Source organism: Tinamus guttatus, unplaced genomic scaffold (assembly GCF_059628265.1).
Source record: "Tinamus guttatus ecotype Peru unplaced genomic scaffold, ASM5962826v1 Tinamus_guttatus_pri_ptg000812l, whole genome shotgun sequence".
Lineage (NCBI taxonomy): Eukaryota > Metazoa > Chordata > Aves > Tinamiformes > Tinamidae > Tinamus > Tinamus guttatus.
The window spans coordinates 109,496-125,664 of NW_028289346.1; the positions used below are offsets into that span (position 1 = coordinate 109,496).

General features: G+C 37.6%; 1 pseudogene across 1 annotated transcript; it reads right to left on the reverse strand.

Moving 5' to 3' along the window:
• Positions 1-9,064: 9,064 nt before the first annotated feature.
• On the reverse strand, positions 9,065-16,032 carry LOC104572209 (G protein-coupled receptor-associated protein LMBRD2-like; annotated as a pseudogene). Its single transcript, XR_015914072.1, has 8 exons — positions 16,014-16,032; positions 14,190-14,356; positions 13,211-13,421; positions 12,047-12,122; positions 11,569-11,682; positions 11,052-11,235; positions 10,040-10,221; positions 9,065-9,234 (listed from the first exon to the last, which is right to left on the reverse strand). The product of XR_015914072.1 is annotated as a G protein-coupled receptor-associated protein LMBRD2-like (transcript).
• Between the last annotated feature and the right edge of the window lie 137 nt (positions 16,033-16,169).

The following is a 16,169-nucleotide window of genomic DNA, read 5'->3' on the forward strand; positions in this document are numbered from 1 at the left end:
GTAAAACCATCAGATTTTAAAATACATGCTGTATTTATTATTCTAGTGCACATGCTCTGAATAAAAAGATCTTTCCAGGGGTCCCACTGATATTCTCCTCCAAAATTAGGCCTTTCTAAATGCACAACAGCTGATGAGAATACTTTTGAAGTTTAAAAAGACCATATGCTGAGAAATCTAGCTTAAGAATGTTCACTTTCTCTCACTGTTTTTCAGGTTCTCTTTTCTCACTAAGGTGTATTCAAAAGGGTGCCTTGTATAGCAGTGCTTAAAGAGAATAGAGCTCCCAGCCTCTTCAATCATCACTTCCTGCCAGCGAGCACATTGCAGAGGAGGTGCATAGTGTGGGAATCGCTTTCACATAAACTATCTCTGAAAAAAGGAATTTTGAGTATTTTACGTGTTTCTTCTCACAGTTATAACTTGATCATTACAAATTCAAAACAGACTGGAGAACAAAAAAAATGGTTTTCTAAACTGTTTTGATTGTTCTGCTTTTAAATTGTCATAAAGAATATCATAATGATTGGGGAATAATGAGATAACTGGTTTGGTCTAGTTCCACTCTTCTGGTTAAATTATGTGGAGGCTCGTTCAAAGACAATAGTACCTTGTTAGCAGATCGTTAACCACAAGGATGTCAGTCTTCTCAGCAGATGGGGGACAGAGCCGAGAAAGGAGGAGGACTGTAGAACACCTCCCCCTTCCCCGTGTGAGGAATGTCTTGTCAGAAGAAAAGAAACAAAGCCAGGACAACCGCGCAGGTGGCAAGATGCTGATTGGTTGTAAGCTTTGCAACACTTGTGTTAATAAAGTATAAAAAGAGGTTGGTTTGAAAATAAAGTTGTCTCACTCTGCACCCCAGACTGAGTCCATTTCTTCACAAGGTGCAACAAAATTATATCCAAGTTTCGTATGAAACATCTTCAGGATAGTCCTGGGAAGGAATTCATATCTGTTATTACAAACTGTATGAAATGTTATTTTTTCTCTGAGCTTCCCCAGAGAAGCTTCCCTCTTTTGTTCTGAAAACAAAAGAGCAAATTTCTGTATCTTACCTGAATTGGAAGTCTCACATTTCTCCTCTGCTTTGAGGCTCTGCTTTTTGCTCTTCATTCACAAAGAGCCCACATGCACGACTGGGATGAGAGTTTGTGCCAGGAGAAAGGCAGCTTCAATGTTAATGTTTTCCTAGCTGCAAGACTCTTATTCAAATATACCACAGAATGCTATGCTGATGAACCCAAAAATGGTTGAAAAAACATTTCCCAAAAGACATGATTTGTTCAGTTTTGCAGAATAAGCTATAGACACAGTGAAACAAGAGAAATGTTATGTAAAGATAATCCTAATTAATTTATTCTTTGAGTATTCCTTTTAAGACTTTTCTGTCTCAACTCTTCAATGTGAAACTTTTCCATTTACATATTTACTGGTCAGTAGTACTATTTGCACAGAACTACTTTGATTTAAAAGTGTGTGCATATATTTACAGTTACATGGCATGATTACAGAAAAAAAAAAAAAAGATCCAGGTGAAAAGAAACTAGACCACTAGATCCTGAGGAAACAATTGAGATTAATGGAATTTAGGAACATTCTACATTAATACTTTGCCTAAGAATGATGTTACACACAAGGACAATGAGAGGATTATCCAATGGGAAAAAGGAAAGAGCAACTGAAAAACCACATTCCAGGTGAAAGCAAAATTGATTGTTTACTGGTGATACACATCTGAGGTAATGTCCATCCCTGAATACTGGGAGAAATGCCTTTCCAGGATTACCTAAAGATTTCTATTTTATAAATTCCCCACTAATACATTCATCTGATAAGCACACTGTGTCTATGATGTAGTTTTTGAGGCCTTAAGGGGATTTTACTAAAGATGCAATTTTTAACATAGTCCAAGGAAAGTTCCATTGTATGGGGACATGTTCTGTATGTTACACAACAGTTGGTGGTTGGCAGAAGATCGTACACATTGAGCCTGATGGTTCCTACAGTTGTATGTATTTCTGACAATGCAAGGAAAATATATTAAGGGTTATGGTTCACATCTATTTCGAGTACAATTTTGTGGTACATTGAAAATGTATAAATACAACCTGTATTCAAAATACTTACAGAATAAACATTAGCTATACAAAACCTATACTGGCATTAATATCAATGGGATTAGTCAGAAGGGAAGTTCGTAGCATTTTATACTTCCTTTGCACTTCCTTTAGATACTGCAATTCTCTTGGATAAAGAATCTTTTTTTGAAATTGTTCACATATCATTAAGAAATACAAAATAAAAAATTCTAATCCAAGATGAAGCATAATTTATCTTCATGGTATTCACATAGATCTATCAACAGCAAATACTATTCTTACCATTCAAACAAGATTTCAAAGGCTCTAAATACATTTTGTGCAAACAAGCATTCTGAGTTTCATTTCTTACTTGACTGTTGTAAACATTAATAGCTCATGATTATACAAAGTTTACAAAGTTCACAGCATCTTATTTTAAGATGATTCAATAAAACATGACCAAAAGCTACTGAGTGTGAGCATCTCATTTCATTCATCTCTTACTCTGTTCTCCTGAATCGCTGGATTTCAGTCCTTAATAACTTATCAGAAACCTAGTCAAAGAATGAAATGCTTTCAAATTCCCAGGCTTACCAAGAACTCAAGAATAAAAAGCACTTTTCAAGAAGTACTCCTATCTGAGTGAGAATGCTGCTTTAGAAATACTATTCCCAGCCCTATCTTGGGCAATGTATGTTTAACGTGGTAGTGCAAGCTAACTGTACTGAGAGTTTGATAGTGATTTTAAGGAACTGAGGAATCATCAGGAAGTTGATATCAAAGCACAGCTGACTGGCTTCCTATTGAGCCCTGGTGAATAGCTCCACACTCAGCAAAGCAGCAGCCCCGGTCCCCGGACCATAGGGGTTCTGCCGGAGCGATGCGGGAGTTGGGAGACCTGGACCCCCCTTGTCTGCCCTGGGAGCTTTGCCGGAAGCCGGGACTTGTGGTGAACAGGACCCATTCACCGTCCCCTTTAGCGAAGTAAAGCACCCAATACATCACTGTTTTGAAGTTAACACTAGGTGGTAGACACAACTGGAAGAAATACAGACATTTTTGGAGCCATGTGAAAGACTTGCATAAAGCAGCACTTCAAATGTATTCTCTCTTGTTCCCCACTATTTTAGCCATAACTTTTTTGTTTTGCAAGGTATCTTGCTGTTTACTCTGACAGTAAACAGAGTAACAACTCTTTGGTTTAACAAATTAATTAAAATATTTCTTTTTTTTGCATCCAGTGATTTAATTGGAAGGAGGACCTGTCCTTCGTCGTTCTTCTCCAAAGAGTAGAAGGGAAAGCAGTGGAGGACCAAAGACCAAAAGGGGAGAAACACTTACTGGGAGTGGAAGGTAGGAGAGCAGTGAACCTGCAAAAAAAATGGGGAGTAGTTGCTCTAGCAAACAACACAGGGCAATTTGTGAATGAAATATACTATAGCTGAAATTCTTTTACATCTTTCTATTAATAAATTTTGATCTGAATGAAAAGATTGATGGTTATTTTCTTCCTTCCGCAGCTGCATTTATAATGTATTTCAAAAGAGCTTTCATGGTGTACCAAATATATCCAAATAAAACCAACATACAATATATCAATTCCTTATGTTGATACAGAAAAGAAGGATAACTTAAAAATGTGAAATAACAAAGTGCATTTTTTTCTTATTTTTTAATTTTTTTTTCTGAATTTCTTTTGTACTACAGTAATATTCATATCCTCTCAGACACTGACTTGGGAGGGGAAGAACCTAGACCTGGAGAGAGCAAATTGAACCAATATATCACACATCTCTCCTTTCAAAAATACTTGTTTACACAGCTATCTTAACACTTTCATGGGCCTAATTTTTCTACACATTTGATTACAGGCATTTGATCCCATTTCAAGAAGAGCAATGAGTAATAAATGTTAAGGGATTTTTCCTATTTTATTTTAAATAAATAAAAGATTACCAATAAGTTCCCTGGACCCTGGGTCCCAGCAGAGAATGGAAAATCAGAGTGAAAAGCATAGCAGGAAGATAAAGGCAGATCACCACACAGCCTTTAAATCATCTCAGCCGATGTGTACTGCTTATAGAGAGAAACAGAAGCAAAGAAGACTTTCTACCATTCTGTTTTATAAACCTGATATTGCATTTTCTCTTGCTGAAAATTTGCATGTTTTCTCAGAGCCTGTTTCTTCCTCACAATAAACAATGCCAAGCCTTCCTGCTAAAAAAATGTCCAAATGCTAAACAGTTGCTATTATTATAAAACGGCAACTTTGAGCTCTGTGCTTTTAAATTATAATTATTTTTACAAAAGACTTTTATGTGTCTTGATTGCAGTAATTATGATTCCATAATAGTAAAGGTGTATTTAAAAAGTCACACTAGCCTAACGCTCCAAATAAATGAGTTCCCTTAGCTGAACTTCATATAAATTAGTTTTTATTTCTATTGAGCTTATTTACTATTCTAACAGTATACCAGGATGTATTAAAAAACTGCTAAACCAATGGTTCAGTATAAACATTACTATGGGCAAAGATGTGAAATAAAAATGTTTTCTAGAAGTGCTTCATGCAGACAATACTAGATTCTGTGTTAGAAACGAGCATTTCCCTTTAGTCTCATTTCTCATGTTTCTGCTGTTGTCATGGTTAAGGACATTGAGAGAAATAAGAACATAAAGGGATGGAAAAGGGAAAAGAAATTCAAGTGACTGTGCCTGCCTGTAAAAGCTAGCACAGGTACTAGCAGTAAGTCTGCACCCAGTGTAAAGATATAAAAGGGTAAAGAGTATGACCGGATCCAAGAAATGTGCTTTTTCAGCAACTGATCCAATATGGAATGAGCACAGAAGCTGACGCAGCAAAGGGACCCCCCAGCAGTGCTGCTCTCCCAAGTGTGGGGGGAATCCCTGCTCGGCCAGGCTGCCCCGGCAGGAGGGTGTGAGGCAGGGGACCCATCGCAGCATGTCCTGCTTCCCACCAGTGCTGACCTGGGGGCTCTCAGTCCAAATCCAAAGCTCTCTGAGCTCACGGTTCATCACAGAAAAGCTTTTTTTTTTTTCCTTCTAAAAAAAAAAAAAAGAAAGAAAAAAAAAACAGGAAAAGGAAACAGAGAGCGACCTGAGAGGGGGGTAGCAGATTTCTGGCTCTGGCAGGGCAGCACGCTTTTTTGTGCGCAGCCACAATGCGGCATTAACTTTCCAAGCGAGCCTCCCTGTCCCTTGGAAGCCATCTGAGAGGCAGCGGTTGCCATGAGCAAGACGCTCATGGAAAAAGATGCAGGAAAGACGCAGTGGGGCTGGGCTGTGTGCAGCAGTTGGGATCAGAAACTATCGGCCATTGAGCAGAGCCCATTGCGCGGCTCATGGTGACACAAACGCATCCGATTGCCAGCCCTTCCTGGGCAGCCTCGCCTGGGCCTTGGGAGAATTGTCTCGTTGAGAAAGAGTGGCTCCCGATAAGGCTCGAAGGGGAAAAGTTCATGGGCAGCATTCGCCACAGGTCAAACTTCACTTCCCACCCCCCTGCTCCCCGGAGGGAGCGGGTGATCTGCCTGCCGAGGTTGGAAGGAAACAAGGTTGTCTATACAGCCATGGTCAGACATGCACTATGTGTGAAGGCCCAGACAGTCCACGATGCTGAGTGGAGATATGAGAGATTCACATTTCTCAGGCGGGAGTTTTCATGGAGCAGAAAGGAGCGCCATGGTTTTGCTGCACCGTTTCCACCTGTCCATCGGCACAACTGTCAAGCCTGAAATCGCCATTGACCTCATGACACGAGGCTCCAAAATGTTGGAACAGAACCCAGCCAGATTCGTTGGCAGGCTTGAGTCAGCAGTGTTAGGACTGTGAGGGGACACTAAGTACAAATGTAAAAATAAATCACCGAAAGTCTGAGTCCTGTGCGTTAAAGGGGCTATTAGTACTAATCAATCTGCCTAAACTCAGACAAAACACTTTGTTCTGAAAATACTATTTTGATGGATTAGTAGCATTTTGTAATAATCACTTAGTTTTTACCATCTATAAAGTAGTGTCATATTTCACAACATCACTTTTATTGACAACTGAGTTTGGTACATTCATTGGCCAAAGATAAACTGAAGTTCTCAGGACAGTAAAGGACAGTTCCTGTTAGAAGTGACCAATTGCAACAAGCCTATAATTGCTCTTGGGCCAAAAAGGTGGGTTGACCTCTTCAGAGGATATGCGTTTATTCCACATACTGGATAAATTGCTCCCTATGACCTGAACCTTTCTCAGAGTTGATACTTTTCATTGTGATGAAACTGCCTGTTATTTTGCAAGGCAAAGGACTCGCACTTAAATTAATGATGATACTGCTGCTCTATTGCCCAGTGATTCATAGTAATGATCTTATCGACCCAGAAAAACAGCTTTAGTATCCTAGAAAACATTTCAATTTGCCTGCTGTGCATCTCTGCATTGATCAGAAAGCGCAGCCCGGCTATGAGTCTAAATGGGAAAGTCAGGGTCTCTAACAAAGGGAGCTCTCAGAGGATGCTGTAATTCTAGACTATGTTACTCATTTTTCTTCAGTGGTTGTGGAGCGCAAGCAGAGCAGCAGCAGTCACATGTCCTGGTAGCTGGCATGAAACGGTATTTCTAAAAATGTGTCCCTGACTCTGCACATAAATTAAAAGGTGGCTGTAGCTAAAATGTCTGAATTAGAATGCTAAAATAACTCAGCATATAATCACGACTCATTGGGAATGGGCCAGTATTTTCCTTTTTTTTTTCTTTTTTTTTTTTTTTTTTTTTTTTTGCATTAATTTGCTATTGGAATAGAAAACGCAGATGAGTGAAGTGTGGTAAAAGCTGCCACACCTAGCCTTTAAATGTCTACCCCTGTACCCACGAAATAAACTGTGAACTAAGACTGGGACTTGTCCACAACTAAGCTTAGCACACAAAACTTTCTTATCTTATCCCACAAAACATACATTCAGTCATTACACATTAATATTAATCTAGATAGATTATCATTAAGCTTTCACAATATGTAATTTTAATTTCACTAATTATAATTAAGCACATGTTATCCAGGAGGCAGAATGCCAAGTGATACCACAGAAAGCTCTTCCCCTTGGCTTTGCTATCTGTTCGATGCATTGTTTCACTGCCAACATTTAGAAAAAAGAGACTTGAAGCACTTGTTTGAAAAGAAAATACCAGTGCTGTAAAGAATGACATGAGCTTTCTTTACAACAGATTCTGTGCTAGTTCAAGTCAGGAGTATGTTTTTGAAGCAGATCTTTTGAGCTTTACTTTTTACCATGTTTTGAATAATATCATGCAGTGGTCTTAGCAGGCGCAAACTGGATTCCTTTAGGATAAAAGAAACCAGAGCACTTGCTTCAAGCACCTATAGCTGTTCCATCCACAAAATGATGTGATAACTAATTCAAAGTAATCTTCCTGCAATGCACACAGTGCAAATGTCAGGTCCTCGGCACCGGCAGCCAAACCACTGATCCAGTCCTGCAAGTCTTCATGTTTGCTAACACAACATCCTGTGTCTTCTTTGATGCGTGCAGTGCACATATAAGTGCATAAGCTAAAGCACACTCTCTGGCCTGCTGACTTCAATAAAACATCATATTTACTTTCACTGCATCACACTTGTCTGGCTGAAGTCAGATATTTTTCAAATCCCACTGTGATAAAAAGATGTGAAAATAAAAAAAAAGCCAAACCTCAATTTCTCATAGTCATTTTAACATGCTCAAAAAAGAAAGAGCCAACCTCAGGAAAAAAAAAATGCACCATGGTCCTGTGGAAATATTGAGGAGCCTAAGGCTTGTCATAGCTCTGCCAAATATTACAGCTTTGTATTGATGAAATTTTACCTTTCTGAGCCTCCATTTCTTCATTGGTACAAGACATAAAGACATAATGGCAGTAGCAGTTCTTCTAAGATGCATTGGAGCTCCCAAGGGAGTCATATGCATACTCTCATTTTGTCCCACTTAACTGAAGATTGGGGACATGCCACTTACTATGAATAAACACCTTCTTTTCTGAGTTTCATTCAATTTTTGCCTGTGTGGAATAGTTTTCATCAAGTTTCAACAAAACTGCATTGAGCTTCTACCTAAAACTCAAACTTTAAAGACTCAGTACTAAAGTGCTGATTTATTAATGTGAAGACTGCTTGCTTTGAATATTAAGCTTATTTCAGCTGGAATCCATGCACTTGCATGTTACATTTCTTATCATCTAGGAAATGAAACAGTTGTACAATTTATTGCTCCTTTTCCACTCACCTTTGCTACAACTGACTTCACAGGGTTTTTGCTTTGTAGAGCTGGTTAGGTGGAAATAACAGCTCTTTATGCCAGGGCTTCCACTCTAATCCCATCATCTGTTCTACAAAAGGTTCAGGTTCTACACCTGAACACGTTGCTGAGATGCTTCAGTGCCTGATTTTGCCAGGCCCAGCCAAGATGGGTTTGAGCTTGCCCTGATCTGTGGTTTCAGTGGGCTGAAGCCACAGTGCCTGTAAGGACCAGGTCCAAGTTAAAGCCAGTCCTGGCATTTCCCAGCTTTCCAAGACACCTGGTGCCTTGTCAAAGAAGGGCTGAGACTGAAGCCCAAGGTGCAAATGGAAGTGTTGAGGAAACAGGGAATACTGAGGTGCTCACCAAAGCTTACAAAGCTCCTCTCCATTTCTATGAAACATTCTCTGAAGATTGTCAAAATTATATTGTCAATGTAAATTGGGTGATAACACCAATGACTGCTGCTTTGTGTTATTTTACAAATCAATAATGCTTCCTGATAAAGCATTCACCTGTAAAGTGAAAGAATACTTAAATACAATTTCTTTCATTAAAAATATTAATAAATGGTAGCTAAATGCGACATAGATTAATGATGAAGAACTTAATGGAATTTATAACCATATGATCATAAATGAAAGAACATTAATTTTAAAATATATTTTTAATTATTTGACAGAAAATCTAGTTCAGAAAAGCATAGTTTATACTATGTACTCACATTCCACTGAAAAGGAGACTGTATGCATCTGTCTGATGATGTGAAGCTAAGTAATAATAGTCTAATACACGAATCCTTAATACAGTAAACAGACACTTAGGAAGAAGATGGTGAGAAAACAGGCCATCTAGGAAAGAAAAAAAAGGAAAAAAGGCAGCACCTGAATTTAGAACTCTACTCAGGGTTTTTAACATTTATAGTTTGTTTGTAACAATTTGATTGCACAGTACATTTTTTTCATTCTGAGAAGGAACAATAATATGAGCTGTAAGTAGTAGTTCAGGAGTTTTTTTTTTTTTTTTTTTTTTTTTTTTTTTTTTTAACACTAGTTTAATTCAAAAGCACCCTGCACTTCCTTGAGTAAGTTGTATTCCCTTACATGAACATGTATGCTGCTACTTTTATGCAAATTAAATTACTATAATTGCCTTGGTAATTACTATCATTGATTTGATATTTTCTTCCCAAAATAAGCAGTAATATAAGCCTTTTAAATTCAGCCTTTAGTGTTAGTGTCCTGAATTTTTCAGCTCAGCTCCTTTACTGAAATTTGAGGACTTTTAGGCTACTCGTACCTCTCAGGGCTGAAGTTTTAGTCAGTAGCAAATGAATATTTAGGAGAGTCTGCATACATGGCTCATTAAAGACATATCAGACAAAGTCTAAAGGTCTAAGTTCCAGGCTATTATTGCATAAATTATTCCACTATGTACTACTCGGCTCAGGTGGAAAACTGTCTTGCAAAGAGAAGTGCAAGAACTGAAGAAGAGAGACCTCCTCTGCAGAAGCCAAATTTGGTGTTACATATTTTAGAGACCTTCTGGAAGTTGACAGCTTATTTAGAGACTTATTTTAAAACCAAAATAGTCTACTATTATTGTAATCACAATCTAACTATAAAGATCTTTGCTGAGCGATTATCTCAAACTTACCTCTATGTATATGTAATTATAAGTCTTTTCTGCCAGCTGTATGAAAATTGCAAATAGGAATAAAACGCTTTTTGTGCTGAAAAATGTGCACTCCGACCACACAACAATCACAGAGAATGTGGCCAAAACAACCCCAAGAATCCTGTAAAACCATGGTCATAGGAGACATTTCCAGTACCACTCTGGAAAGAGGAAAAAAACAAACATACACACACATCCCAAATTGGTTAATGTAAATTACACAACCAGAAATAAAACTGCCTTAAACCATTCTAAGCTTCTCACATTTGCCCTTACAACTAAGGCTGGAATCTGTGGTGTCATTCACTTAAATTCAGTGCTTTTCTGATGTCTAGAGAACTGGGAAAGGGAGAGTAGGATTTGGGAGGCAAGGTTTGCAAACACATTTTGCAGAGAGGGTGGGGAGTAGAACGCTTCATTCTGGGCCCAGTTACGATGGCCAACCAAGTTTTCATTTATTGGTTCCTTGGCTCTCCTCCAAGGGCAAAGCTTAGGCTATAAAACAATATTGACATAACCTAGCAATGACTCATCGCTATCACACAACAAATTAAAAATTAAAGCAAAAGGAGGACAAGGCACTTTCTTAGAAGACACACAAGGAATCACATCTCCAAATATTTGGTATAGGATGGACAAGACTCCTTTCCCTCCCTTTTTAAATGGAAGGGCTGTGTCCCACAAACATAGATGATAACCATGATCTCCCAGCCTAAATTTTCTATTTTTCTTTCTTCTTTTAAGACTTCTTTCTACCTTGTCTACTGCTATTACAACATGTAACGGTTACTAAGTTTGTAAAAGTTTAGTTTAAGTTTATGGTCAAAAATCATGAATCAATAGCTGATGACCATTCCATCACATAAGCGCACCAAGATGGACATTTGCTGCCCTCTATTATAATTGAGCTGTTTACATAAAACAACCTAATTCTCACAGAAAGGTACCAGGTATTCCCTTACATATTCAAAATCTGCATGATAGCACTTACCAACTGTTGGTGTGTAGAAATACTGAAAAAAAATATTCTCTGATTCCTGGGATTGAAAAGTATGAACAAACTGTCAACTTGCACTGGTTTTATTTTTTGCCACGTCTTCCAAGTAAAAGGTTTGTTTTAAAAGAATTTGCCACTGGACCTGTGTGCGACAATGTCTCTGTACTGAATAAATTACCTATAGTAAATAAATCCCTCAAAAAAATTCCACATTATAGAACTGCAAAGGTTTATTCTGTAAACCCAAAGGAACAGGAAGCTAATTCTCTTGAAAGAGATATGAGGGCTACAAGAATCCTGAGTTTTAAAGCTCTCATCATAATCTCTCTGGAAGTCAGCTGGCATACCGAACTATGTTTCTCTAACTGCAAAAAGTTTCCAGAAGTGGTAATCCCAAAATGCACTATCCTAAGCTAATGAAGCATCAAAATGCACATAAATTCTTAATTTGACTGTCATTTATTCTCATTACATTAGCATAAATAAGGCATTATCTCATTTATCAACATACCTGCTTGTGAAGTTTGACCAAGCTTTTTTCACTTGGATAACTGTTCTATCTTTCATCAAAATCTTCATAATTGTCCATGTTCCTGCCCATTCTTTCCTGGTACTCTGAAGGACACTGGAAGGAAAAGGAAAATCAACTGAATTATGAAGAAGCGGTAGTGAGTGTTCTTCGTTATTATTTTTAAGTATTTTTTTGGACATTTCATCAAAGTTAAACGCTCCCTCTAAATATTGATTTTCCTTTTTGTAAAGGTTTTGGTAGCAGTATTTGTCCTCCACTAGTAGAAGAAAAATTCATATTTTCCTGTTCCAGAATGATCAACTTCTGTTTCTTAAGAAATACATATCTTAGTATATAGTAAGCGGATAAAACATACACTGTAAGCTGTTGTATACTGTATAAAGAACTTCAACTCAAACGTGATCAGGGAAGTCACAATACAAATTAGAGATTTTAAGTTAAGATGAAAATTAGTTACCTTTTTCAATATCGTATCTACACATTTTCCTCAAAGGGTGATTATACTTGATACTTTCATTTACTTTATGAACCTCCTGTGCATAAAAAAAAAATAAATGAATAAGTGAAAAATCCTCTTGTTTTAGTTGTAGGAAAAGAGGAGGCATTTCTTTCTTATCTGGCTTAGTTTAATATTATTAATTTAAGCAGCTTGGTAAGTATCCTGCTTAATTTTGTATTTCATCTCCTGTTTATTTCCAGAGACCACTTGGCCTGCATCAGTAATAAACAGATGCTACCTAATGGCTAGACAAGCTTTGTCAAAACTAGTTCTAACAGCTTAACAGTCATAGTGAGAACTAGATTTTTTTCTTCATCCTATAGGCAATGCAGACACAACCAGCCTTTGAATGAAATTTGTTGGAACCAGCGCAGGACAACTGCACAGGCCTTCTGGGAGCTGAGCCGGATTACAAGACATGGAACTCAATATGAGGTTAGGTCTTGCTCCGTTTATTAGCCGAAGTGAGCGTATATTTATACCTACAAGCATCTGAGGGATTTCCAGGCTAGTTATGATTGGTTGCTAGGGGGGTTGCTAGGTCCCGACCGCATAGGCTCTTCTCAGCTCTGCAAAGTTGTTTACCCGAAACGGCTAGCTACTCTTTCCCAGCTAGCTCCTCATTCCCAGCTGGCCAAGGACAATTCGCTAACACTCCCCTGTACATTATCAGCAAGGCGCAGGTGGTGCAGATCCTCAGCATAGAATTTCTCTACAGAAATTAAGTACTCATGTCCAAATTTTTACCAACTTCTTTTAAAAGACAATGCACATAAATTGTAGACATTAGGCAGATGGAACTAGAAGCACGTTTATCTAGTTCAAAAGGAGACTAGGATAGTCACACAGACCATCCTTCAACTTATGGCGGCTCAAACGCCTTTTGATGAGACAAATTCTTCCGGTCAGGCAATATTTCTCCTTTGAATTTTATGTAGGACTTAGTGTCATTAAATGGAAAACTACAATGATACTCTCAAATTAGAGATATTTAACAGTATGTTTGTGCTACTTAAGTTTTTCTGACACAAATGCCCTCCTTCCCCCCAACACCAGGAAATGCAGGTATGACTAACGGCAACCTCCACTGTTTATATTTCATAGGGAAAGCTAATTATCTACCTCCATAATATCCTCTAAATTCTCCTCTGCATCTGCTTTTTCGGTCATCAGTTTGGCAGCTTTGAAATAGGTCTTCATGAGAAGATAATCCCATTTGGCCCCATTCCAGTGAGAACGAGGAATTTCCACCAAACCATAACCCAAAAGCAACACGAGAAGAAAGAGACCCCAAGTGTTTGCTGCAGCTATCCCAATAGTCTGAAGTTGGTTCCTAAAAATACATAAACAAACAAACAACCTACACACATGGAAAGAACACATGTGAAATATCTGTGCAGGAACAAGGTACACAAATGCACAGGAACAAGACTAGTATCACATTGTTCCTGAACAAGCAGAATTATCTAATACTTTGCCACATTTAAAGCTGCTAGGATTTTTCCCATTCTTCTGAAAGAGGCATGAGGTTGTTTGCTCAGAGTACCCTCTCTGGAGGGAAACAAAAAGAAATCTGTTGCTTTAGGAAACAACATGAAGGTGGCAAACTTACTAAAACAAAGCATCCCTACAAGAAACAGCCTCTTTCAGCAGCAAAAGTTGAAAACAACTAAGCAATAAACATTAGCGTCTGCTACAGTATAAAACATGTAAGACTAATGTTACACACAGCAATGATTTTGACTTACCATAAGGCCTTTAAATTGACTCTACATTAGACAGAAATGCTACACAGGTGGTACTGGCTGGCACACACATTTTGAAAGGTGTTATTTTCAAAGCACTGAAAAGGTTTTAGCACTAGCTTTGCAAATGCATTTGTTAGGGAGGAAGAAGAAGAAAAAAGCAAACAAAAACAGACAAAAAAAAAACCACAAAAAAACCAACACACTGCAAATATAACGGGATTTCTCAAACCTGCATATCAAAACCAGAAAACCCAAAGAAAAAACAATTAATCTACAGAAGATATATCTGTGATGATACTTTTTTTTTTTTTTTTTTAAGATTTTGTGCAAGTGCAATACACCATTGTTCTTACCATTGCAAATTGAAGTTTGGGTTTACAGCCACATAAATTAAAAAAAGCTCCAAAAATCAGCAAGTAAGTACCATAATAGATTGCATTCTTGATCAATGCAGTTTTAATCTTCCCAGTAATGGAGAATCCTCCTGATCTCGCATACGATTGCATGAAAGGTAACAATCCTAGGAAGAGAGAGAAAAAACAAACAAAAAACAGCATAACTCAGCCAGACAAAAAAAATGTATCAGTGACAAGATATCAAGACAGGGCCTTTAAGTTAAGAAGTCCCAAGCTTCTAGCAAAATATGTTAGTTATCCTATATTTTTATTCTGGATACACTGGTCTGATGGCCATAAATAAATTGTAGATAAAAACATGACAGCTAGCTTTACCATAAAAAACAAACAAAACACTTAGCAAAAGCTGATCTTCCTGACTGAGCTACAAAGATGATAATTTGATTATTTGCTAATTAGAAACCATACACCTATCTAGACCAAAAGTACTCACATTATTTGTTGGAGCAAAGGGGTCGACCTTGCCTATGGCTTCAGATCCTTTAGATATATTTGAGATACTTTAGCAAAATAATGGTCATTCATAGACCTGCATTTTATACACATAGAGAGTAAAGGGGGGGGGGAACCACACACACACACCCCCAACACCCTGTAGATAAGAGTGCTGTTAGAGAGAGAGATTCTTTATATTTTATTCTTTAGTAATATAACTTTTATACTCTCATGCTCATAAGCAAAGTCAGAGATAAAAAACATGAAGTTGGAAATGGAAAAAGACAAACTTCTGAAGAGTTAGAAGCAATCTTCTGCATAAGAGGTCATACGAACAAAACAAGCTTTCATAAAGCTATGTCCGGTAAAACGAAATAATCTATAGAACAGCTCAGAAATTTCTAATTAATTTTACTGTTGTGTAAGTGTGTGTGTGGGGGGAAATCTTTTCACACCACTTCCCCATAAAAAAAAAAAAAAATGAGTGCAAACTGTCCAGTTTCTGCTCCAAAAGTGAATCAAGGTAAATAGTTTTCATTTGAAGAGGTGCAGAAGAAATATAAGGTCAATTGAATGCACTATTAAAAATCTTTCTTCAGTAAGAAGTAATAGATGCAATTAGATAGCTTTGTGGAGTAGTGATATATAATCTTAAGATCTTAAGGAGTACAGTAATGTGGGAGTCATCGAAAGGAGCAGGGGCTTAAGGTTTAGGACCAGAAGCCATTTTATTGAGCATCAGACCAAACTTATATATTCTCCGAGTATGTGAGCATACAGTGTCCACGCGCTCCCTCCCCCTGCCTTCAGCCAATTCCTTGACTCTATTGCTATCTGGGTCCAATCCTGCTAACGGACAACAGGTAACCAACCAGAGATTGGTGTGTCCAGCCTGTGTTTTAGGTTTCTCTATCTGCTAATCTGTTATTCCTAACTTTCACAGTTTCTCACTCCTAACTTTCACCGTTCCCACAGTTTCTCACAGTTTCTCAGTTTCCCACGCAGTAAGACTGTTAAGATGTTATAAAGGTATCTTGGTCTTTGTTACATTCCTTTGCTTTACTTACCATGTTAAAAACTGATGTCCAATATACAACACACCAGAAAATTGGCATAATTCCAATCAGAATGTAACTCCATGGTTTGAAACATTTTTTGCTTGCTGTAGTAATATAAGATAGCTTAATGTTAGTTTACACAAACTTATAGATTTTTTTCTATAAATTCCCCCATCCAGAAAAGACTTTGAATATGGCTAATGCATAATACACACCAAGTCAGTAGTCAAAAAATCACAAATACATCTAAGAGAATAAACTGAATCACCATTAAAAATATTTACCATTCTTGAAAGTTTGAAAAGAACTGTTATGCATAAATGCTGAGCAATAGACACAGATGCATTTTCCTTCACCTTCTTTTCCCTTACAAAATACTTATTTAAAAACAGTCTAAGGAAGATGATACACAGCTCGTACCTTG